The sequence below is a fragment of the Symphalangus syndactylus genome, chromosome 18, assembly GCF_028878055.3.
Source record: "Symphalangus syndactylus isolate Jambi chromosome 18, NHGRI_mSymSyn1-v2.1_pri, whole genome shotgun sequence".
Lineage (NCBI taxonomy): Eukaryota > Metazoa > Chordata > Mammalia > Primates > Hylobatidae > Symphalangus > Symphalangus syndactylus.
The window spans coordinates 102,612,106-102,638,799 of NC_072440.2; the positions used below are offsets into that span (position 1 = coordinate 102,612,106).

The 26,694-nt window shown below is 48.2% G+C and overlaps 1 long non-coding RNA gene across 2 annotated transcripts in view; it reads right to left on the reverse strand.

The window, feature by feature from the left end:
• Positions 1 to 512: 512 nt before the first annotated feature.
• LOC134733614 (uncharacterized) overlaps positions 513 to 26,694 on the reverse strand; it is a 74,793-nt gene continuing 48,611 nt past the window's right edge. For both annotated transcript variants that reach the window (XR_010117270.1, XR_010117269.1), the window contains one exon: positions 513 to 1,614. This is a non-coding gene — a long non-coding RNA (uncharacterized lncRNA). The remainder of the gene's footprint in view (positions 1,615 to 26,694) is intronic.

The window sequence follows — 26,694 nt, forward strand, 5'->3', positions numbered from 1 at the left end:
TTTTAGTAAAGATGGGGTTTCACCATGTTGGCCAGGCTGGTCTTGAACTCTTGACCTCAGGTGATCTGCCCACCTTGGCCTCCCAAAGTGCTGGGATTACAGGTGTGAGCCACCATGCCCGGCCTATATTTACACTTCTTATCTTGGGTCTGTTGTCCATTTTTTCTGTTGGAATATTTTTCCTGATTTATTTTTTAATAAGTGTTCTTTTATATTAAGTATACAAACCCATTAGCTATTATATGTGAGGCAAATATTTTCCTACTTTGATTTTTAGTGGTAACAATAATAATACCTCTCTCTGTTCAAGAAGCTATGCCTGAAACTAGGATTTTACCTACTGTGTTTGGTAAAGGTAAAATTTGAAATAGCTCATGTGGAATCACAAAGCCCAGTGTTGAGACTTATACTAGGAGCCAAAGACTGGCCAGGCTGTGTGTGTGTGTGTGTCTGTGTGTTGTGTGTGTTGTGTGTGTGTGTGTGTTCTTAAGTCACCAGGTCAGATTATCTAGATTTTATTTTATTTTAATTTTTTGTAGAGATGAGGTCTCACTATGTTGCTCAGGCTAGTCTCGAACTCCTGGGCTCAAGTGATCTTCCCGCCTCAGCCTCCCAAACTGCTGTGATTCTTGACATGAGCTACAGCTCCTGGCTAAGATTACCTAGATTTCAAAAGATAAACACAAGGTAAGACATAACTCACTCCACCAATGCCCACCGGTTATTAGATCTCATCATGTCTGGCTCACATGTAAGGTTTTTCTGCCAAGTATGTTTTCTTTTGAAGTCATAACTTTCCTGATCACACACGGTAGTCCGGATTTCCTAATCTGACATCTAATTTTGCAAACCTTAACTAAAAATATAAAATAAAATCTGTCTTTTACTTAGGAAATCTTTTTTTAGGAAATCTTTTTTTTACTTAGGAAAGCATTTTATTACATATATTCTTTTTTGATACAACAGCTCAGTGAGGTAACCAGGAAATAAACTATTTCTCCCCATTTTATAGATGTGTAAAATGAGGCTCAGGGAATAGAATTATCAATGCAAGGTCATTAGGGGTGGAGACCACACTCAAACCCTGACATTCTGACTCCAACTCTGGAAGATTCTTCTTGAGCCCACAGTGGTTTGGGGCCCAGGAGCAGAGCCAGAAACCCTCGCTGCTTACAACCAGGTGATTGGGCTGCTCAGCGCTGGGGCCTCAATTTCTCTGTCTGCATTATCTCTGCAGCATTAGCTAAAGTAAAACACCCACGTGGGCATCAGGGATCAGTGACACTTTGTCACTGCAGTAGGCTTGTCCTGTCCTGGCCAACGCCATCAGTGTGGTAGGGAGTTGCCCACTCTTGAGCTAATGGGGCCACATCCCCGAAGTCGGCCTCCCAACAGTCATCCGTGGACACCCATCTCCGCAGCACCTCTCAACAGTGACAGTTCTCATCTCTGTCACAAGTGTCTCTGGATGATTTCCTGTCATTTTCTGCATGAGTGTGTGGGTAAATGCTTCCACTTTCAATCACTTTGGGCTTGTTGGCAAGTGGCTTTAATCTTCTTTGTTCATCCATCAAAAAGTTATCAAACCCTTCCCTGTGCCATGCATTTTGTGGCCTGATGGGGATGGAGAAAAAAATAGCTGAGAATCCTGGCTCTTCGGGAGCCTTCTGTCTAGCAAAAGACATCAATGAGCAGGGTCCCAGGAGAGGAGGGAGCAATCAAGAAAGCTGAGCTTCCCAGCAGTGATGTTGGACTGAGCATTGCAGAATGAATAGGAGCTGGCCAGAGGGAGAAGAGGGAAAGGCTCAAGGGAATGGCCCAGGCAAAAGCACAGTTACAGGGGTGAGGCTTGGTGTGATGGTGGGACGAGCATCTGGCTGGGGGTGAAGCAGGAGCTAGACTAGGGGCTGTAGGTTGTGAAGAGCCCCAGGTGCCAGGCTGGGGAGCTGCTTTTATCCTGTCCTCCCAGTCACTCCTGCACGGGGGGCAGGTCAGATGTGACTTAGCTGCCAACCTCAAGGCATACATAGGACAAGGAAAGAGCTGACCACTGGAGTCCTCCTATGGTACTGGCATCCAAAATGGATCACTCTGGCTGAGAAAACCCCCTGCTCCTGCAGTCATAGTGGGCAGTGCCAGGGCTCAGGGGTGCTGAGGCAGTGGCCCAAACCACCCAACACAGTGGCCGATTCCCATTTTCCCTGGGCCTTCGAGGCATGAGCAGGATGGTGTCTACCTCGCAGGCCGGAAGTCTTCCCCTGTGGGACTAGAAAAGCCTCTGCTGCCTTGGGGTTGATTTTTTTCCCCTGCTATCTAATCAACTTGCTGTTCCACAACTGATTCAAATTATTTCTCAGCCCTAGGTCAGGCTCTTGCCTCACTTTCAGACCATGGCAGACATTGCTGCACACTCTGCTAATCCTAATCTTGCTACCCCCCTGCGTGACTGGCTTCCATAATCACAATAATAATAGCCGTAAGGGTAACACCTGCCTTTCCTGAGGGCTTCCTCTGTGCCAAGCGCCACACTAGAACGGTTCACTGTGCTCTTGACCACTGTGCTCCCCTGCCTCCCGCTCATTCTCCCTCCACCCTGGGCTACTGTTACCCAGCAATGGGCTTGCTGCCTGAAGCACACAGAGGCCAATATTATGGCACTGGCTTTTGAGAAAAGCAAAAGCTTTATTGTGAGCTGGCTTGCAAGGAGACAGGAGGCAACACCCAAATCTGTCTCCCTGAGCTAGGGTCTAGGGGTGGGATTTATAGGCAAAGAGTAACAGTGAAAGGGAGAGGAAGGTGCAAAGAAGCATGATCTGATAGGTTAATGCAAAGAGGCCGTGACGGGTCCTTAGCTCTTGGCCAGGTGCAGTCGCTCAGGCCTGTAATCCCAGCACTTTGGAAGGCTGAGGCGGGCGGATCACTTGAGGTCAGGAGTTTGAAACCAGCCTGGCCAACATGGTGAAACCCAGTCTCTACTAAAAATACAAAAATTATCCAGGCATGCTGGCGGGTGCCTGTAATCCTAGCTACTTGGGAGGCTGAGGCAGGAGAATTGCTTGAGCCCAGGAGGAGGAGGCTGAAGTGAGCCAAGCTTGACCCACTGCACTCCAGCACTTCAGCAACAGAGTGAGACTCCATCTCAAAAAAAAAAAAAAAAAAAAAAAAAAAAGGTTCTTGGCTCTTAGGTCTGTGCAGCAACAAAACAGGCTTCCTCATTTGGTCCCCATTCCTGGATCCTAGTACTTAGTTTCCACCTGTGGTTAACTTTTTCCATTCCAGCCGGCTCTGGGGTCATGAGTCGGGCACCCTTAGTTCATCTGGGCATGCTCAGGTTACCTGCCTTGCAACCTGGGGCTGTTTCAACAGAAAAACAACTCATCGTTTTGTTTTGTTACTGATAAAGTTGAGTCACATTGGACTGGTTCTGCAATTAACCTGCCTTCTCCTAATGATGTGGCTTTTGAGGGCCTGTACAATCCAGTGCTTTGTCAACTAAGCCAAAATTCAAATCTGAATCAGTTGAGATATTGGGTTTGGCTGTGTAAGTGTAACAGATGTTCAGAGTACCAGCAATTTAAACAAGATGCAAGACTTTCCCTCCCACATAGAAGTCTAAGAAGGCATGCAAAGCCAGCAGGGACCCAGCCTCCTTCTGTCTTATTGCTCTGCCACCCCCAAGGTGTTGCCTCCTCACAAGAGTCCATGAAGGAGCACCGCCACCACGTCCCTTTGAGGGCATGCAGTCCAGGAGTTGTAGGGTTCACTTGCGTTGGGATCCTATGGACCAGGCCTAGCAGCGAGGCTGCAGCTAGCTGCAAGGGAGCCTGGGAAACGTAGTCTTCATTCCAGGAGGCTGGCTAAAATTCTTTCACTGTGGAAGAAGCAGAGAACAGACGCTGGGGTTCAGCTAGCAGTCCTTTCACCACTGTTTTTCTGTGTGGGTTGTTTCTGGTCTTCCAAAATGCAGACACCCAGATGGCATTGGCCACTTGAGAGATGTGATCAGGGCAAGGCCAGTGAGAAAGAATGCAGCAGGGGTTGGGGGAGGCTGGGAGAGCCGTCAGCCCATGATGAGGGCCTGGCCCTGGGTGAAGGAAAGAGGGAAGGAAGGAAGGTTGTGTGCAAGGGTCTCACAGAACAATGTAGTTCTGAGCTCAGCAAGACAGCCAGGGATCCTCCAGCCAAAGTTGCCCAACACAGCAAGCTTGCATCTCCCACCTTTCCTCCGTGTCCCTGCCAGGCCCAGCCATGGACTAGGAGCAGCCCAGTGGAAGCGTAGCCTAGTGGAAATGGGTTTCCAAGGGCAGCAGCAGGGCTGCTGGTCACCGACGCTCTCACAGTCAGTTCTGAGAGGCCTCGCTCACGGCCCCTGCACTGAGGAACCTGGGCCAAGCTGCTTCATTTTTAAGCCTCCTATTTCCTCAACTATAAAGTGGGGGTAGTAATTTCTAACTCACAGTGTGGGCGTTTGAGATCATATCTGTGAGTTTATTTCTATGTCAAGCACACACGAAGCTCTCAATCATTGACTGTTGTTATTATTGTTGTCGATGGTGATGTCATTGTCATTATTGTATATTGAAGGCTCTCAGGCAGTGGACAGGTGTGAGCAGAGTCGTGCATTAGAAACGGTCCCATCGCGCTCAACTTGCCTCAGTCTCTTCCCTCGGCCTTCTGGGAGCATTGGTAACTCTCAAAAACAAGTCCCCTCCCTCCTTCTGAAATGATTTGCCAGAAACAGCCCAGACAGCAAGATGTATAAAACAGAACTAGAAATGGAAAACTCAAGGCCAGGGGAGGCGGCAGGAGGAGCCACACAGGGTCACTCAGCTTCAGCAGGCACCAGGCACCGTGGCTCCGTGGGTCCCAGCAGCATCCGAGCCTCCCAGGAGCTGCCTCCTGCCTCAGGCCCTGTGGGAGGGTCACAGGTTTGTGGGAAGTGGTTTCTCTTTCCAAAACTGCTGACTAATAAGGGGCATTAAAAGAAGAAGCCTGGGCCGGGCGCTGCGGCCCACTCCTATAATCCCAGCACTTTGGGAGGCCGAGGCAGGCGAATCACTTGAGTCCAGGAGTTCGAGACCAGCCTGGCCAAGACGGTGAAACCCCGTCTCTACTAAAAATACAAAAATTAGCTGGGTGTGGTGGCGGGCACCTGTAATCCCAGTTACTCAGGAGGCTGAGGCAGGAGAATCACTTGAATCCGGGAGGTAGAGGTTGCAGTGAGCCAAGATTGCACCACTGCACTCTAGCCTGGGCGACAGAGTGAGACTCTGTCTCAGAAAAATAAATAAAATAAAGTAAGAAGGTGGTTTCTTAAAGCAAATATGCAATTCAAATGAATTGATTAAGCACCTGTGCCAGGCCCTGGGCTTTGCCGTGGGGAATCAAAATGAATAAAACATAGGCCCTGCCCTCAAGGGGCCCCCAGCAAGAGACGTGTCCCTAAAAACATCAGGGCCTGTGATGGGTCTAAGGGACACGTGGGAAAGGGTGAGATTGTGCAGGAAGGGAGGAGGAATCCAAGCTGGGTGATCAGAGGGCCCACAGGCAGTTCAAGGGGATTTACACGCAAGGACACAGAGGGTGTGTTCTAGAGGCGCAGTTCTGTGGGAGGGTGAAGGGCAAGGAGGATTTGGGTCTAGAGGGCCAGTGGGGGCCAGAGCCCCAAGGGCTTGAGGTCAGCAAAGGCTTGACTGTGAGGTCCTAGGGAGCCAGGCAGAGTGTAAGCCAAGCTGGTGGGTGAGCTTTGCATTTTAGGAAATGCAAATGCACTGTTGCACTTGGGCTGTTGCACTTAAGCTGTTGCACTGGGGCAGTGTGAGGCTAACGGAGGTGGCTGGGCAAAGGCTGGCCATTCATCTTCTGCCCCCACTACATCTTGAAGCCCCGAAAGGTAAGACAGTGCCTTTCTTGTTTCCTCAACATGGAAAGGTCATGTTGGTCATGACCTTCCAAGGTTGTGACCAATCACTCAGTAGGTGGTGGATCAGTGCTTCCTGTCCTGAATGCATACATGATGGAGGAATGACCTATACATTTAGGCCAACATTTTCGAAAATGTATTCCCAAACCAAAAGAAGAATAGCTGATCAATTTCCCAAAGGAGGATAAACATACCAGGCATTCACTCACTGCCATCTGGGCCAGGCCTCACATGCATGATCTCTTCCGGTTTAATGCATACAGCAGCCCACCTAGCCCCACTTGACAACTGCAAAAACTGAGGCTCTGAGAGTTTAATGTCTTGCCAGAGGCATTAAAGGTCATGGTAAAGACAAAATTCAAAAGCAGACATTGTTATATCAAGTCAAATGCTTTTTCTAACACAGTGTACACATGCACAGAAATAAGCTCATGTTCAGTCAAGGAAAACATTCTGCATCGTGTGTGTGTGTGTGTGTGTGTGTGTGTGTGTGTGTGTGTGTGTGTGTATTTGCAGCCGCCTCTCAGGTTTTCCATGGAACTGTTGTGTAAATGGAGGTGACTGGCTCAGGAGCAGCACTGCAGGATTCACAGGGGACCCCGCCTGAAGTGTCAGCACAGGCAAAACCAAACACATCCAGAGAGATTCCAACCAGCTCTGTTTGCAAAGAACAGAGGCTGCTCAGCTGAGGCGAGAACACCACTGTTGTCTGCGCTAGCTTTCATCTGGAATGTCTTTAAATAAAATGATTTGCACTCGGCCGGGTAGAGTGGCTCATGCCTGTAATCCCAGCACTTTCGGAGGCCAAGGCGGGTGGATCACCTGAGGTCAGGAGTTCAAGACCAGCCTGACCAACAAGGTGAAACCCTGTCTCTACTAAAAATACAAAAATTAGCCGGATGTGATGGCAGGCGCCTGTAGTCCCAGCTACTCGGGAGGCTGAGACAGGAGAATTGCTTGAACCCGGGAGGCGGAGGTTGCAGTGAGCCGAGATTGCGCCATTGCACCCCGGCCTGGGCAACGGAGCAAGATTCTGTCTCAAAAAACAAACAAAAAAAAGATTTGTATTCTAAACACAAGCATTTCCAATTAATCTCCTTTTTAAGCAGAAGATGTTATCTCCAGGGGGGCAATAAATCAAAGTCCACATGAAAGGGGTCACTCTGGCCACCTGGAGGGCTGTCATGATGGAGAGGCTGCAGGCTCAGGACCTGGCAGTGCCCCCACCCCCGTCAGTGCTGCCTTCTGTGGCAGGAGGCCTGGGAAGCTCAAAGACAGATGTGTAATCCCGTTGGCTGTACCTTCAGCATGTGTCTAGGATTCAACCTCATCTCCACCTCCATGCCGCTCCCTCCAACTTCCTCCCTGGGATCACCACCTCCTAACTCTGCCCTCCCCTGTGCCTTCCAGACTATTCCCATCATAGACAGAGTGACCCTTTTAAAGCTCATACTCTGCAATAACGGCTGCCCGTCTCACAGAGAGGGAACAGGACCAGGAAGGCCTAGTGATGGAAGGACCAACACATGGTTGGATGACAGACCCCGAAGGGCTCTTGTGGAGGGGCTCCATGGGAGTTGGCCGTGAAACCACCCAGGCTGAGGCTCCCCTGTGGGCTTGAGTCATGCCCGGCCAAAGCTTGCAAAGTGGAGGCTGTGTCGCATTTTCTGTTTTCCCCATGCCTGACATCCAGTGGGCACTAATAAATGTTTAACGAGGAAATTAGTGCGTGCAAGAGACAAAAGTCTTGCTCTGTGGTTGCAGTATTTGATGTTTTTCCCTTAGGCAAAAAGGACATTAAAAGCCATTTGAGATGGAGTCTTGCTCTGTCACCCAGGCTGGAGTGCGATGGTGCAATCTCGGCTCACTGCAACATCTGCCTCCTGGGTTCAAGTGATTCTCCTGCCTCAGCCTCCTGAGTAGCTGAGACTACAGGCGTGCGCTACCATGCCCAGCTAATTTTTGTATTTTTAGTCGATACAGGGTTTCACCATGTTGGCCAGGATGGTCTTGATCTCTAGACCTTGTGATCCACCCATCTCGGCCTCCCGAAGTGCTGGGATTACAGGAGTAAGCCACCGCACCCGGCCAATATAAATTTTTTTTAAAGCAATTCTTACCTGGGGATGGTACTGCCCTTACCTTAGGAGGCATTTGGAGCTATGTGAGGGCATTTAATGTTTTAGTTTTGGTTGTCATAGTGACTGGGGGTGTTACTGATATTTAGTACCCATGCTAAATATTTTGAAATAGGTAAGATGCACAATTTTAAAATCATCCCACTCAAAATGCCAAAAAGCACCTGTATTAGTCTGTTCTCACACTGCTAATAAAGACATACCAGAGACTGGGTAATTTATTAAAGAGATTTAATGGACTCACAGTTCCACATGGCTGGGAAGGCCTCACACTCATGGCAGAAGGCAAAGGAGAAGCAAAGGCACGTTTTACATTGCGGCAGGCAAGAGAGTGTGTGCAGAGGAACTGCTCTTTATAAAACCACCAGATCTTATGAGATTTATTCACTATCACGAGAACAGCACAGGAAAGACTTGCCCCCCGATTCAATCACCTTCCATCGGGTCTTTCCCACAACACGTGGGAATTGTGTGAGCTACAATTCCTGATGAGATTTGGGTGGGGACACAGCGAAACCATATCAGCACCCCACCGAGTTAGCCTGTTGGCCTGACCATCATCCCTGTTTGACATCTGGTAAAACTGAAGCTGGTGAGCTCATTCAGCTAGAAAGTGGAGGAAGTAAACTGTTGCTCTCTGCATCCCATGGCTATGGGCTGTCCTCATGGAAAGAGGCTCTAGATGTAAGGAAGTGGAAAAAGGGGTTTTCTCCCTTGCTTTATCCCTACCTACTGCCCCCATCAGAAGATCCAGGCTCTGTCCTATGCCGCAGAAGGTTGCATTACAGCCTTGCTCCTCCCTGACCTTTGTTTCCTTAACAGCCTGAATGAGCCGGGGAGCCCATGTGCTATGTCTTCTAGAGGAGGGGGGAGGGGGCTTCAGGGGCCTAGGGAGCAGGTGAAGAGCCAGCCAGGCCATATGACTGGCAGGTCCTCAACCTGCCTGATGACAATGACGCTGAGGAGGGGAGGCTGGTCTCAGGGTCCAGGGTCTCTGGTCATCAATCACCCCCAAGCCCCAGGCTACAGGCTCAGAAGCAGCAAGTCCTCCTCTGGGCCTGAGGTTGGAGCTGGGGCAGTGGGTGTCTTAGCAGGAACCAGCTTGGATTTTGCACATTACAGGGGGTAGAGGGAAGGGAAGAACCAAGGAATAACTGATACTACAGTCCCCCAAATGGCAGGATGTAGGGGGCAGCAATCGGATTTTTTTTTGTTTTTTGAGACAGAGTCTCGCTCTGTTGTCCAGGCTGGAGTGCATTGGTGTGATCTCGGCTCACTGCAAGCTCTGTCTCCTGGGTTCACGCCATTCTCCTGCCTCAGCCTCTGGAGTAGCTGGGACTACCACGCCCGGCTTTTTTTTTTGTATTTTTAGTAGAGACAGGGTTTCACAGTGTTAGCCAGGACAGTCTCAATCTCCTGACCTCGCCATCCACCCGCCTCGGCCTCCCAAAGTGCTGGGATTACAGGCGTGAGCCACTGCACCCGGCCAGGAATGGGATTTAATTTGATTTAGGAATATACATAGCCATGTACCCTAGAGAGTCACGCATGAGCCTGCTACTGGACAGACAGCACAGGCAGGGAGTAGGGGGCCTTGCCCAGGCCACAGCCAGAGAAAGCCAGGGTCTCATCTCCCTCCCCACTCTGCAGCCACCATCCCCCACAACAGCAAGGCAGGCTCACGTTTCTGAGGTCTGATTCTGTCGAAGCCTCAGATTTTCTCTAGAAATGTCAACAAATGCCCCTGGAAAACCACCCTCCCTCTGGTGTCTCCAGGAGCCCAGGGCTTACCAAGAGGAAGTCACATGCCCCCACTCATTGACTCACCTGCTCCAGAAGGGGGTGGAGATTAAGACCAGAGAAGTTCCTCAGCTCGCCCAAGCCTCCAAAGGTCAAACACTAGCAGTGAGTCAGACTCAGATCCAGGCTTCTGGGCTCCCAGGTCTGGCCCGTCTGCTGCCCCAGCCTCCACTGCTGGGCAGCTGAGGTGTCCCAGAGTCCAGGTGAGTGGAGCCAAGTGGGAGGGTTTCCAGCTCTCTAGGCGTCTATTGCCATTTGTACTTCCCCACCTGATCACTGCACTCTAGATAGGTAAACTGCATCCCTGCATCCCTAGAGGGTGACAGTAACTGCCAAAATAGGGAGCAGTGGGGTGGCGGGGGGTGCTCAGGGACCATGACACGTGGGTGGTGACCATCAACCACCAAATATCCCCTGGAACCAGTTATAAGAACTCAGTGCCAAGAGACATCAGTGGGTGGCACTGAGGAACCAGAGGTGATGAGCTCACCCCAGGCAGCACCTCCCACCCAGATGAGGAAAGCCACACTGTAAAAGCGGCGAGTGCATCCGAGGGTTTCTCAAGCTGACTAGGACACAAGGGAAACCAGCCAAAACCCCCAAGCCGGGCGTGGTGGGTATTGGCAGCCCAGAGGTGGGGAGTGGTGGTGGCAGGATGCCTCGTTTCCCAGGCAACACAGTGGAAACTGTCCCACAAACACCAACCCGGGGAGTGGGGGGGCACAGAAGGGTGGGCAGGGCTGACATCTGAGACGGGAATCTGCTTAGCTACTGCCAGAGGCCTGCCTCCTCTGAGTGCCTGGGGCCCTGGCCCCACCTCCGGGGATGCTCTCTGTTGGCTTGGTTCTGCACATATTTATTCTTTCACTCAGCAAATGTTTACTGAGCCCCAGTGTAGACTGTAGTGGGAGAGCATGGGCTCTAAAGTCAGAAAGACTGGGGTCTGGATCTCAGCTTTGATGCTTCCAGTTATGTGCCCTTATAGGCTATGTCACTGCTCTGAGCCTCAATTTTCTCATCTGAAGAATGGGAATTATTCTACCACATTCAAAGGTTGCCATAAGTATGAAATAGGAGAGTAGATGGCAGATAGTCAGTATTCAGTGAATGCAGCTATTATTGTCTGGCTCCATGCCAGACACAAGCTAAGTCAGCTGGGGTGGGTGACTAGGGGAAGGCAGACATGGAAATGAATTAGATGCACTCCTGCCCTTGGGAAGCTCTCCTAGCCTATCGGGTGGAGGAGCCTGACTAGAGTCCTAAATTAGGTGAGTAGAACATCTGGAGAACCATGGTAGAGATGAGCAAAGTGCTGGGGAGCACCTAGGAGAACCCCAGCTGGGGGTTGGGGAAGGTGTTGAAAAAGCATTTCAGTTAAACTTCATCAGACAAGAAATGAGTAGGAAAGGCATTCCAGGCAGAGAGAATAATGTATACAAAGGCAGGAAGGCAAAACTTCAGCATGGGTTGGAAGGACAGCAAGTAGATCAACTAAGATAAAGCCTAAGGTAAATGATTTTGATAGTGCCACAGGGACTTGGGGAAAGATAGGAGAGAGAAGATGGCCAAAAATAGGCCGGGATTAGATGATAAAGGGCCATTTGATTGAACACTTTGATAACTTTTAAACAGAGGAGTTACACAGGATTGAATTTAGAAAGACCACTCTCTTAAACCAGAAGTGTATTGATAGTGCATATATAGACCCACAGAGCAGTAAAACAGAATCAAGTTCAGGAAAAGATGCGTGCATATATAGGAACTGGGTTTATGACAGAATAGCGTCATACATCAGAGAGGAAAGGACATACTATTCAATAAATGGTATTGAAGCAATTAGTTATCTATATGAAATAATGTATAATTATATCCCTCCCTCACACCATATCCGAAATATAAATTCAAGACCTAAATGTGACAAAAATACTGTAAAATAATTAGAAGAAAATTTAAATCAAACATAGACTTGTAGTTTCACTACAAGGCTTTTTCTCTGACCTGAGCTGTCTTCTATTTTGGGGGAATCACCACATACATTAAAGACAATATTTATGACATTGGCATAGACAAAATATACTTAAATCAGACACCAGAAGCAAAAATTATAGGCTAAAATAATTATCAAATTTGACCACATCAGAATTTAAAACTTCATATAAATAGCTAATTGCTTCAATACCGTTTATCAAATAGTATGTCCTTTCCTCTCTGATGTATGATGCCATTCTATCATAAACTCAGTTCCCATATATGCACAAGTCTTTTCCTGGACTTGATTCTGTTTTATTGCTCTGTGGGTCTATATATGCACTATCAATACACTTCTGGTTTAAGAGAGAGGTCTTTCTAAATTCAACCCTGTGTAACTCCCCTGTTCAAAAGTCACTGATAAAAGACACCATAGACAAAATTAAAACATAAGTATTGATTGGAGGAAAATATATGCAAAACATGATAGATAAAGGATTGGTATTAAGGATGTTTCAAGAACTCCCATAAAATAACAAGGAACAGACAAATGGGCAAAATATATGAATAGGTAATTTACAGTAGAAGAAACCCAAATGGGTTAACTCGACAGAATTAAGAATCAGAAACAGGCAAATTACAAGATACCAGGGTCACCCATCATATCGGCAAAACAAAGTCTAACAACATCGAATGTTGGAAAGGTTGAGGGAAATGTGTCTTCCCATATACAACGGATGGGAGTGTAAATTGACACCATCATTTTGGAGGGCAATTCAGCAGTATCTAGGGATACTGCAAGTGTAACCTGGCAAGGCTCCTTCTAGGTGTTTATATAAATGCTTGTACCTGAGTACACAAGGTGACAGGTATGAGGGGTGATCGCAGTGTTGTTTGTAATAGGGAAGAACTGGAAACCACTTACATAACCATCAATAGGAGAAGGCATAAATAAATTGTGAAATGGTCCTGCAGAGGAATTCCAGACAGTAGTTCAGGGGGATAGACTAGGGTTATGTGAGCACAAATAAGAGTAGATCTCAAGATGTAACAAAGAATGGATGTACATGAAACACACTAATCTCACAGCACCAGTCTGTCATGTAGGTAGTAATGAAGAGAAAGGAATAAACAGGAAATGGAAGCTGGGAGTTGACAAGCAGAGGAGGTGATGTAAACTAGCACAATGGAATCGGTTCCCACAGTGGAAACTAGAGTCTCAGGATTCCGGACTGGGAAGGAGCCTCTGAGCGTCCATGATCCAAAACTCTCCTTTTCCAGACTTCCTATTTCCCACTCATCCTCATAGACGCCCAGGCTTTTTCTCTGACCTGAGCTGTCTTCTATTTTGGGGGTATCACTACACTCTTTGAAGACAAGAGGACTGACCCTGGAAGAAACCAAGATGGCAGCAAAGGTAGTTCCCAGTCTAGGCAGCGAGTTGTAGTAATCAAGGACATATTGAGGCCCTACCATTAGCCCAGCACTGAGATTTTAGATCGAGTTATAAAGACGGGCAAGATAGACAAGATGTGAAACAGAACAGAGATTGCCAAGCATGAGGAAGCACAAGGAAAGTGCAAGTTTCAGCAGGTCTGGAGAAGAACCCAGGAGTCTGTGTTTTTAAAACACACTTAAAGTTATTCGGTTCTAAGTGGTCCACAAACCTTATTTTAGAAAAAATGTCATAGCATACTGGCGCTGAGAGAAACTTAGAGAATGTCCAGTCCAATGTCCTAATTACAAGTGAGAAAACGGAGAACCGGAGAACTGACTTGTCAAAGAAAGTTAAAAAGCTACCTTAGTGAAATACGAAGAGGAACACTGATATTAAACCCTATCCTGCCTCAAGTATAGACCCAGAAGGCACTTCACCCACATTGTCTCAATTCTCCCAATAATTGAGGCTCAGAAAAGTTAAGTTGTCCAAGAGCTCTTAGCCAGACAGCAGTGGGGCCAAACTCATACCTAGCTTCATCAGACTCCAAAGGCTAAAAAGTCTTTCCAAAGGAAGCACAAAGGCAAGACATTGACTTATTTTCATAAGGTTTCACCAAAAGAGAAGTGCTAGAGCTTCTATTTCCTCTCCTAGTCTTTTTACTTTTTCATGTTGGAGGGGTGGGTAGAAGAAGATTTGGAGTTGTTCTCACCTTCGGTGAACCTTTCCAATCACCCATGTTCCAGCAGGGTTCGGCCCAACCTTAGGCCAAAGCCCGCAGAACCATCTGGAAAAGTGCAGGTCTGGAAACCTCCTCAGTCAGCCTTTTTTTAAAAAACTTAAGACCTGATGAGTCACTGTGGAACCAGTCACAAATAGGCATGTGCCTTCTTCAGATGCCTTGGTCCGTGGCTGTAGAGAAAGTTCTCTGCAGAAGTGTAGATCAGAAGTCCCCCCAGGTGGGTCTGTGATGATGCATACAGCTCGAGAACACACGGTTCTGCCCCAGGCCGCTCAGGGTGTCACATGGGATGCTGAACAATATGAGATCCTGGCTCCTAGGCAGTTATGTTCCCTAAACATACTGTTCATTATCTCCTTACTCCTGTGCACACCTTTGAACACCTTCTGCTGCAGGTGTCCTTTCTCCTCCAGTTGGTGAACGCCTGCCCCTCCCCTAAGGTCCATATAGAATAGCTCCTTGTGTAGTCACGTGACCATACTGATGTATGCTTGGGGCAAATGGTGGAAAAAAAAATAAGCTTTAGCTAAATGACTTTGATGAAGATCTAGACAAACAGAGCAGGACACACAGAATTGGGTCAGTCCAAGGATAGGATTCCTGGACGAGTAAACCATTACTCCATCAACCCTCTTTAGAGACATCGCAAAAAGAACATGTCTTGCACTGACTAAGTAGCCTGGGACAAGTCTCTTTCCCTCTCTGAACCCCCGAATCCCCTCTTTAAAATGGGGACATTAGGGCCAGGCGCAGTGGCTCATGCCTGTTGTAATCCCAGCACTTTGGGAGGCCAAGGTCGGTGGATCACCTGAGGTCAGGAGTTCAAGACTAGCCTGGCCAACATGGTGAAACCTCTTCTCTACTAAAAATACAAAAATTAGCTAGGCGTTGTGGCGGGTGCCTGTAATACCAGCCACTTGGGAGGCTGAGACAGTAGAATCGCTTGAACCTGGGAGGCAGAGGTTGTGGTGAGCCGAGATTGTGCCACTGGACTCCAGCCTGGGCAACAAGAGTGAAACTCCATCTCAATAAATAAATACATACATACATACATACATACATACATACATACATACATACATAAATAAAAATTGGGACACTGGATGTTTCTTACAGGTCCCCCAGCTCTGACAACTTTATGCCTTCGTGACTCTGGGTCTCCTTTCTCTTCTCCTGAGGGTCATCTCTGCCTGGAGAGTGTTATGTCCTTCACCTGTTGATGCCGGCACTGGCCTCTGCCCTCACTGGCCTCAGCCTAAAGTGGGGCTCACTCTGGTTTTCTAGTTTCTCCTCTTGGTGTCCCCTCCCTCGGTCTTCTGGAACACTCAGCTGTGGAACGCTGGGCAAGCAGGGATCTCTCAGGCCCTTATCTTGCTGTTCCTACCATGCCACCCTGTCTCCCTGCCATCCTGCTCCATGACAGCACAGAGGCCCTGCACAGCCCTCTCCTCCTAGAGTCCCAGACAGCCTGCAGAGCACCTGTTCAACCTACCTGGGGTCTGTGCTGCTCCCACCCTCACCCTCGCCAGCCTTCTGACCCTTCTCTCAGGGACTCACAATAGCAACCCACTTACTTCCTTCTCAGACTCTCTAAACTCTTTCCCCCAGCCTGAAAAGGCGCTCACCATCTCTCTGTGATGGAAAAACCACTGGGTGGTTCATGGCGTGAACTCTGTGCTCTGAGGCCTTTGGACTTTGTTCATAATATTGAAACCAGGCTGCTGGGGAAGGTGGCAGACAGAACATCTCATTTCACTCCCTCCCAAAAGTCCACCAGACTGATAGTAAACAGATTCACTCACGCACGCACACACACACACACACATGCACAGACATACATCCACCCACACACATGCACACAGGTACGTGCACACACACAAATATTAGGAGAGCAGACCATGATGTTTGCAAGCAAATGGAAGAATGGTAACAGACTTAGCAGACCCCAGAAAGCAAAATCTCAAACCCACACTAGAGAAAATTGAGAACCAACTAGATGCACACCTTGGAATTCTCAAGAAATCAACAGTATCAAGAACCTCTGGCACTCAAGTAAATGGGTTACTAAAATAAGGAGGATAGACTCAAAGGAGCCAGAAAAGTAGTTGGGTCCCAAGGTCCCCTCTTCACTCATGAGCACCTGCCCTTTCCCTCCCCAGGAGAAGATCGGAGGTCTGTTCTCAGGAGAAGAGTAAAAGTGGTTCTTGGGATTGGGGGATGCAGGCACAGTTGAGGACATACACTCTCACCACAGATGGCAGGTTTAAGCTAATATATGAATGCTGAATGCTCAGACCACTGCCCCCACAGCAGACCTGAGGTCTGAAGCTGGGTCTTTGCCTCGGTGAAGAGACTGGAAATGTCTTCTCTAGAGAAATGAGCCATGGAGTGCACCTTTCTTCATTGAGCATTCAGACCCACACCAGAGCTCATCTCTGGGACATTTCAGAATACTGTGGACAAACAGAAGATCCTGCAAGCTTCCAGAGACAGGAACAGGTCACTTTCCAAAAGCTAGGAACTAGAATGGGGTCATTTCTTTTTCTTTTCCTGTTTTTTGAAACAGTCTCGCTCTGTCATCCAGGCTGGAGTGCAGAGGTGCGATCTCAGCTCCCTGCAACCTCCACCTCCCAGGTTCAAGTGATTCTCATGCCTCAGCCTCCCAGAGTAGCTGGGATTATAGGCATGCATCACCACGCCCAGCTAATTTTTGTATTTTCAGTAGAGATGGGGTATCGCCATGTTGCCCAGACTGGTCTTGAACTCCTCGCCTCAAGTGATCCACCGGCCTTGACCTCCCAAACTACTGGGATTACAGGCTACCACATCCAGCCAAGAATGGACTTGGTGTCCTACAGCAACCCTGGAAGCTAAAAGATAGGAGAGCAATGGCTTCGGAATTAGAGGGATACTGGTTTATGATCTAGAATGCTACAAATAGCTAACCTGTTCATCAGGGAGAGGTTAGAACAGGACACGTTCAGACACGCAAGGACCCAAAAGGCTTACCTGCAATGACTCCCTTCTCGGGAAACCTCTAGAGAATGTCCCCCTTTAAAAGGAGGGGTAACCCAAGAAAGAGTCACTGGGCACAGAAAACAAGCACCCCCTCATGGAAAGGCAGCTGAGGGTGGTCCCTAGATGAGGCACAGGCAGATGCTGGGATGAAAGGTGCACTCTGGACACAGGGCGCAGGTAGGAAAGTGCTGGAGAGACTGACCATTTCAGGAAGATGAACCCAGCAGTGCCTGGTATATTGGAATGTCTTGAGAGGACCTTGAGACAACTGGTGAAGTCTGGAGTTGAATTGGTGATAAATACACAGAAAATTAAACCATAAAAAGAGACAATTATTAACTTCAAGGATAACAAAAATTTGAGTAGAGAAGGAAAAGTAGTCATGACATTTACTATACTTTTTAACTGATCTAAAGTATTTCCATGGCTTAATGATATATGGTGACTATGAATCTAAGCAAAATTATATCATAATTCCATAGGGATGAAAGAGTGTAGGAAGGTGTATAGCAGATGCACCTGATGCAATAACTCAAGCACACCCTGAGAATGACGCTGTGTGTGTTCCGCATTCTGAGCTAAGGAATCCGGGAGTGGCCAACCTGAAAATTCACTCCTTATCCATAAAGGGCATCTGAACCCCTCTGAACCCCTGGTCCGTTCCTTTGAACACAGGTCATACAAGGAATCGAGGCCCTTTGTTTTGGGTTAAATGAAGGTTGCTAGGTGGAGGTTGCTAAGTGAAAATGCTACATAAACTGCATGCTTTTTACAAACGGTAGCAGTTCTCCTGTCCAGCTGCCACTCCTGAACTGTCCTGTATGTAAGCCCTCAGTAAACCCTATGTCTCGTTCGCTGGATCCCGGTCTTTTCTTTGACCTCCTGGACACAGTGTGGTACCATCCCTTAGAGTCAACAGGGGTTCGGCCTGACTGAAGGATTCACATGTGTAGGGGTAGCAGAGGGTGGAAAATGAGCTTGATTTCCACCTTCCAGAATGAGAAGTCAGTGATGGGGTCCACACTGAAAAATTAAAAAGTGGTTATGCAGCCGGGCGCAGTGGCTCATATCCCAGCACTTTGGGAGGTGGAGGTGGGTGGGTCACCTGAGGTCAGGAGTTTGAGACCAGCCTGGCCAACATGGTGAAACCCCATCTCTACTAAAAATACAAAAAAAATTAGCCGGGCATAGTGGTGGGCGCCTGTAATCCCAGCTACTTGACAGGCTGAGTCAGGAGAACCATTTGAATCCAGGAGGCAGAGGTTGCAGTGAGCCAAGATCGCGCCATTAAACTCCAGCCTGGATGACAAGAGCGAGACTCCGTCTAAAAAATAAATAAATAAATAAAAATTATGCAAGCCTGTCTTCTAGAGATAGACAGGCCATCCCAATAATCAGCTAAAAACACTTTGGGAGGCCGAGATGGGCGGATCTCTTGAGCTCAGGAGTTCGAGACCAGCCTGGGCAACATGGCAAGACCACCATCTCTACTAAAAATACAAAAATAAATTAGCTAGGAGTGGTGGTGCATGCCAGTGGTCCCAGCTCCTTGGGGGACTGAGGCAGGAGGGTCGCTTGAGTCTGGAAGGTTGAGGCTGCAGTGAGCTGTGTTCAAAGCGAGACCCTGTCTTAAAAAAAAAATTTGGTAAACAAAGTGAAAGAGGCTACTTCAAGGAGGGAAATAGGGAGCAGGGGCAGGAGCTGCTGTTGTGTTTCTACAAGACACCTTCTAGAGCTCTTCTCTTTAATATACGTGCGTAAAACACAAAGGAAAAGGAGAAAAGAGGGTGGTGGCCCTCACTTCTGTCTTTGCGCCGTGAGAACAGTTGCATTCCGACTGGAAAGCTCTTGGGGAACCCGAGGGGCACGGGCAGATTGACTGGAGTCCAACTTCAGAGCCAGAGTCTCTGCCATACAAGCTTCCTAGTGGCAGCCAACAGCGTGGAGGCCCAAGACCAGCGAGAATCAAGCCCCTGAGCCTGGCACCTCAGCATCAGCCTCTGATCACGCTGAGCATACGAGGCCACTCAGCACAGGACGTGCAGGTTCTGTCCCAGTGATGAGAACTGAACCGTTCCAGTCTCTCTTCCCGGGGAAGGGGGCACCACGTAGTCCGGCGAAGTGCAGTTCCCCCCACTCTGCCCACCCCAGCCCCGAGCACCTGCTTGGCACCCACTGGGTGCTCTGAACATTGGCAAATGCATGTCATGGACAAAACACTGAGTTCTCAAATTTGGTATGTGTGGCCAGGCACGGTGGCTCACACCTGTAATCCCAGCACTTTGGGAGGCCAAGGCAGGTGGATCACCTGAGGTCAGGAGTTCAAGACTGGCCTGGCCAACATGGTGAAACCCGGTCTCTACTCAAATTACAAACAAAATTAACCGAGCACGGTGCCAGGCACCTGTAGTCCCAGCTATTCAAGAGGCTGAGGCAGGAGAATCGCTTGAACCCGAGAGGCGGAGGTTGCAGTGAGCTGAGATCATGCCATTGCACTCCAGCCTGGGCAACAGAGTAAGACTCCGTCTCAAAAGAAAAAATAATAAAATAAAATTGGTATGTGTGTCTTTTTCCTCTGGTCCTTATATCTTTCATGTAAAGGAGGTGGATTTTTTTTTCATATTCCTTTCTTCAGACAAGATAAAGGAGGTGTTTTTATTTTTTTCAAAGCCAATATTGAGAGTCCAGAAGATGAAACAATGTCCCAACGTCGCAGGGCTCCTGCTTGTGGAGGTGAGATGTTCCCCAAACTCACTGTGCTGGCTTTCACCTGAGCACAGCAAGCCCGGCTTCCTTCCACATCACCTTCCATTCCTGCTTCCCGGAGGCCTCACAGAAGCCACCCACGGAGAGACGGGGGTGGGAGGCCACAGAGCACTCGAAGACTTGGGCAGCTCTGGCACAGGACAGTGCAGTGAAACAGGACACACAGACCTGAAATGGGATGACCAACATGCCGGCCTTTGTCCCTGCTGTGGCTGCACACAACGATTCACGTTCGTGACTGTCTCAGCAATTTAGGAAAGCCTGCGAGAAACCGGGTGATGACAGGCCCAGGTTTTCCTTGGGAGAAAGCTCTCCCATAGGGACCCAGCAGAGGAGGGGTCCAGGGTGAGCGTGAACTGATGTGGATCAAGCCCTCAGCAGGGTTAGGCTTGTCACTGACACAATCTGTGGGTGTATCTGTGGGATGAGGAGACCTGGAAACTGAGGCTCAGGCACGCCAAGTTCCCTGCCTGGGAAGTGGACAGCGCCTAAGCTTCTTCCACCAGAGCACACGGACCAACCCAAGCGGGGTTCCTGGGAGTCAAAGCTTCCAAAGGTGGCTTGTCCTGGACTCTCATCTGCAGCATACCTAAGACTAAAAAATGAGCTGATTCAAGGGAGGGCGTTAGCCGGGTGGCGGGCCCGCGGGGAGCCGGGTATTTTTAGTCATTTTGTCATACAGACCAGGATGGAGAGACGAGAAACCGCAGGGACTGGCACAGGCCTCAGGATGAACTCATGAGGCCCAAAATAGGAGGAGCCCAGCCTCCTGATGCCTGTCCAGGCCTCTGTGCTGAGTCAACCACAGAAGTGCCAGTTGCTTTCTTGCTTTCTTTTTTTCTGGGGCCCCAAATCTCTTTTAGAAGATATTAAAGAGAGATTGAGCTAGAAGGAAACTTTAAAGATTTTAGTGTCTAAGCCCTTTCTTTGACAAATGAGGCTAAAAGAGGGGGAGTTTCCTGTAAAGTACTGGCAGGACCCACACCCTAGACCCCTTGACCACACCCTGTCTCTGCACCGTTGCAGGGCAGAGGGCCGAGGTGGAGTGTGGAGAGCGTGGCCCCGCCGTTAGAAAGCCCTGGGCGTGGATTCTGTCTCGTTGCTCACAAGCTTGGCAGCTTCCACCTACCGCTTTGCTTTCTCTGTGATGCTCATTTCTCAAATCGGGATATTGCGGATTTTTGAGAGATTCCAAGGAGACAACATACAAACATGACTTCTCGTCCTCTTCCTGTTCCACCAGCTTCAGGGAATTGGAAGGAAGGAGATCTAACAAGCTGCTGTAGGAGTCCCGGGTGGAACCCTTCCAGCAGCCATTCCCTCGCTCCTCCCCCCAGGAGAACCTGATTGTGTCCAGCATCCTTTCCCCCTGGCCAAGTGCTTGTGGAGATGGTCAGCGCCCAGCACCAGGGTGCAAGTAAGACGATCCTCAGCCACTCGCTGGCCAATCAGAAATGAAAGGGAATCTGCTGGGGCAAATGGTCCCCGGAGGTTGTCATGCAGATGTGACATCTGGGCCTGGGGCAGCTTTGCCAGGAAGGGCCTCAACCTGAGGGCTAAGGACAGCAGAGAAGAAAAAAGAAAAGAACTGGAGTCCACGGCTCTGGACTGCTTGTCACATGGGATCACAGATTGCTCACCCTCTAAGCCATTCCCCTTGGAGGCTTTTGATATTCGAAGCCCACCCAGATCGTTCTCACTGCAATGGATGAGTCTGAACAGAAGTACAGTTTTATTTTTAATGCCAAGGCTAACTCAGGACTGAACTCTCCTTGAGGCCCTTTCAAAAGATGGTGCAATTTCATTAATCCAGCAGTCTCCTTTCATGCAAAGTTCCTGACCACCCTGCTGCTCCCGATGTGCCTGTGTGTTCAAGTCTGTGTTGCACTTGGATCCTGAAGTCAGGTGTCCCAGTGATGTTAAAAGAAACTGTGAGGCCGGGCACGGTGCTCACGCCTGTAATCCCAGCGATTTGGGAGGCCGAGGCAGGCAGATCACCTGAGGTCAGGAGTTCGAGACCAGCCTGGCCAACATGGTAAAACCCCATCTCTACTAAAAATACAAAAATTAGCTGGCTGTAGTGGTGAGCACCTGTAATCCCAGCTACTTGGGAGGCTGAGACAGAATTGCTTGAACCCAGGAGGCAGAGGTTGCAGTGAGCCGAGATCACACCCTGCACTCCAGCCTGGGCAACAGAGCCAGACTCCATCTCAAAAAAAAAAAAAAAAAAGAAGAAGAAGAATTGGAGGGACTGTTTGTTTGCTGCCTCCTGAGAGCTTCACGTGACCTCTGGGGGCACACCACCAGAGTCAGTGTCCCACCCACTCCCTCCCTCATGGGTCAGGTCTAGCTGCGGGGAGCCTGCATTTGTCCCTCCCAGTGGCAGCCAGGCCTGGGCTTGCTCCTCAAACTGTCTCCCTGCCCCTTGGCCCTTTCACACTGAACCACAGAGTTTAATCTGGGAGAGGGGCTAGAGAGAGGGACTGTGAAGATGGTGGCCAAGCCAGGTGAGGTGATGGTGGGAGGAAGGGAGATGAGTGACAAGATTCAATTCCTGAACTGTCAAAGGTGAGGTCTCTGCTGGTCTCAGGACTCCCTTCTCGGCTCTAAAGACCCAGGCAAACAGGTGTCATTTGAAGGCCAGAAATTTGGGAAGACACAAAATCAGTATTTATTGAGCAACTACTGTATTCCAGGAACCATCCTTTACGAATGAGGGGATATTCTATCCCCATTTTACAGGTGATGAGACTGAGGCTCACAGGGTGGAGAGCACCAAATCCAGGTCAGAAGTCTGCTGGGTTTAGCTCCAAAGCCTGTGCTTTCCACAGCACTGACTGCCCTCAGGCGTCAAATTAAGGACACACAGAGTAAACTGGACTCATGACAGCTTTCATGTGAGAGCGATCTCACTGCACTTGGCTTTTTAGTAAGAGGCAAAAGATTTATACGATCTGAAGAGAAACCTTTTTAGGAAAAAATAAGCACGAAGGGTTCCATGTGCTTCCCCACCGGGAAGAGCGAGGCTGCTGGCTGCAGTGTGTGGGTGGCTCTTTTCCTGGCTGGGTCCTGCTTCCGATCACTCTGCTAGGCTAGGGGGAGCCCCAGGCTATGCTACCTCCACTCCTGTCATCACTAGCTGGTCCCCACCACCAACCCAGGAAGGGAAGCTTATTGGAATAGCACAGTATGTCTGTGTATGCAAGTGGTTGTGTGTGTGTGTGTGTGTGTGTGTGTGTGTGTGTGTGTGTGTCTGTGTGTAGCTAAAACTCAAGTCTTGGTTGGGGAGGGGAGTGAAACTAAAAGGTCTGTATATTTATTTGACTAGGCCCAAGTGGGGATGTGTATGTGGGTGTGTGTGTTGGTGTGTGTGTAACATAATTTTGTGTCCATGAGGCTGAATTTCAACTCAGGATCCTGCATCCCAGCTCCTTCTGGCCAGCATGAGGAGGCTGGCGCAACTGGGGAGGAATCTGCTGGGATTCGCTGTGAAGCTACACTGGTTTCCTTCCAGATGGATCTGGACAGGTCTGGATGAGTCACAAATTCTGAATCCCCCAGGGGCCGCATTTCCTTCCTATAATCCCTTTCTGTTGTTAGACTGCGCGAGTGAAATCCGATTGAGGCTGATTTGCAGGAAGCACCTGAAACAAAATATTCCGAGGTTGCCTCAGGACCTGCCTGGGATCCTGGGGTGTCAGGGCCACAGGGTCCACAAAGGAGCCAAAGGAACTAAGCTGCACTCTTCCTGGCAGGGGCCAAGGCCTGAGCACCCCCTTCTCACACTGCCTCCCCACTGCCCTCCACCAGGAATGACCTCACCAAGAAGAGCTCAAGGAGCATGAACACCAAGGGGGCACGCAGCATTTTGTCTTCCTGTCCCTCTCCAGTTGTCGTTTGTTAAGGGACACTGGAGCCAGTGCTTCCTCACTCTTGCCCTTGCTTTTGTTTTTTGTTTTTTTTTTTGTTTTTTTGGAAACGGAGTTTCACTCTTGTTGCCCAGACTGGAGTGCAATGGCGTGATCTCGGCTCACCACAACCTCCGCCTCCCGTGTTCAAGCAATTCTCCTGCCTCAGCCTCCCGAGTAGCTGGGATTACAGGCATGCACCACCACGCCCGGCTAATTTTGTATGTTTAGTAGAGATGGGGTTTCTCCATGTTGGTCAGGCTGGTCTCGAACTCCCGACCTCAAGTGATCCACCCGCCTTGGCCTCCCAAAGTGCTGGGATGACAGGCGTGAGCCACCGTGCCCGGCCTTGCCCTCGCTTTTAATGACCCCCAAGCTCTATCTATAACAGGGACCAAGAAGTCCATCTTGTTAACAAAATTTTGAGCCTCCGTCTCCTTCCCAGAAACCCCCCTACCTTCCCCTTCTCAGGCCTAGGAAGGCCTTGCAGCAAGTGGAAGGGGTACTCCTCTGAGTGTTGGGGCCTCTGTCCCTCATCAGCAGCATCTCTGGCCAGCCAGTCAGCTTCCTAAGCCCTTGTTCTTCCTTTGTGAGCAGAGCTAAGGTTTACCCCCTAGCTCGCTAGATGCAGCCTCTCATGCCTGCAATCCCAGTGCTTTGAGAGGCCAAGGCGGGAGGATCACTTGAGGCCAGTTCAAGACTAGCCTGGGCAATTTGACGAGACGCCCTCTACAAAAAATCGAAAAAACTCAGTGGTGGTTCATGCCTGTAGTCCTAGCTACTGAGGAGCATCACTTGAGCCCAGGAGTTCAAGGGTGCAGTGAGCAATGATCATACCACTGCAGTCCTCCTGCCATATACCCTGTCTCTAAAAATAAAAATAAAATGAAAAAAAAAGAATGTGGATCCAACTCCTGGGAAGCAGAAGCTGTTGGCGTTAGAACTTTGCCCACATTTTCTCTATCATGTATGTAAAACATCTTTTTCTTTCATTATCTGCACATATTTTATTCTGGTTAATATTTACATATCTTTTTCCATATGTACTTGCAACATTCCTGAATCCTTTTATTTAAGATGTAAATAGCATAGAGTGGGTTTAAAAAAAACAAATAGTCTCACAATTTTTGTCTTTTGTAACAAGATTATCTAGGCCAGGCACAGTGGATCGTGCCTGTAGTCCCAGCACTTTGGGAGGCCAAAGCGGGCAGATCACTTGAGGTCAGGAGTTTGAGACCAGCCTGGTCAACATGGAAACCCCGTCTCCACTAAAAATACAAAAATTAGCTGGTTTGGTTGTGCATGCTTGTAATCCCAGCTACTCAGGAGGCTGAGGCAGAAGAATCATTTGAACCCAGGAGGTGGAGTTTGCAGTGAGCCGAGATCGTGCCATTGCACCCCAGCCTGAGTGACAGAGCAAGACTCCATCTCAAAAAAAACAAAAAAAGACAAGATTATCTAATCTATTTACATTTTACATAATTTCTGATATATTTCTATTTAAATATACCATTTTTGTGATAATGGTATTTTAGTATTGTAATTTTAAAGTCTATCTGATAAAAATATACTCTACAATGTTTATGAATAAAATAACATGATGTCTGAGATTTGTTTTAAAATACTTTAGGAAAAAGTGTGAAAGATAAATGAAACTAGACTGTTAAGTATTAAGATAATGGATGCATAAGGTTCATTATACTATTCCGTATATTTTATTTTTATTTATTTAGAGACAGGGTCTCAATCTGTTGCCCATGCTGAATTGCAGTGTTACAGTCATAGCTCACGGCAACCTCGAGCTGCTGGGATCAAGCAATCCTCCTGCCTCAGGCCCCAAAGTAGCTAGACTACAGGCCAATACCACCATACCTGGCTAATTTTAATTTAATTTAATTTTTTTTTCAGAGACAAGGTCTTAATATGTTGCCCAGGCTAGTCTCAAACTCATGGGCTCAAGCAATCCTCCCACCTCAACCTTCCAAAATGTCCGGATTACTTGTGTGAGGTACCATGCCTGGACTATTTTTGTGGTACTTAATTTCCTATAATAAAAGGTGTTTTTTAATCTGCCTTTTTTGTTTTTTTTTTAGGAAATGGAGTCATGCTATATTGCCCAGGCTGGAGTGCAGTTGCTATTCACATGCACAGTCATGGCACATGCTATAGCCTGGAACTCTTGGGCTCAAGGGATCCTCCTGCCTCAGCCATTAAGTAGTACATACTACAGGTGTATGCCACCGCACCTGGCCACCTGGCTCTCTATCTTATTTTATACTTTCTGGTTGTCCTGCCTATTTTATGTTTCTTTTTCTCCCATATCTAGCCTTCTCTTAGATTGATTATTTTTTAGCACTCTACTTTTCCCTTTTATTCATTTGGAAGTCGCATACACTGTTTCCATTTATTCAGAGTTTACTGTTGAAATTGCAACCTGCATTCTTAGCTTAACCAAGTCTAACATTAATCAATATTTTAGCCCTCCTCTCTCCATTTAACTGCATTTATTCCTCCCTCAACTTATCTGCAACTGTTTTCATGTATTTTAATTCTATTTTGAAGCCCTTCAGGACATTATGATCATTGCCTAGTGTAGAGTGTGTTCATTTAGATTTATTCACATTCACCTGTTTCTTTGTTCCTCATTTCTTTTTGTACCACAGACTTTCCAACTGGAATTATCCTTTTTCTATCTGAAGTACATCCTTTAGAATTTAAGTCTTTGTGTGACAAACTCTCTCAACTGTCCTTGTATGAAACTGTCTTTATTTTTGAAAGACATTTGTGTTGAGTGTGGGAGTCTAAGTTAGCAATTATTGCCAGCCTGTTGAATTGTTATCTTGGGCTTCTAGAGTTGCTTTGAGAAGTCAGCTCTCAGTCCCTCTATGACTCGTGTGCATTTTTCTCTCTAGCTACTTCGTAGGTTATCACTTTCTGGTGGTTTTTCTGAAGTTTCACGGTGGTGTATCGCAGTGTAGATTTCATTTTATTTA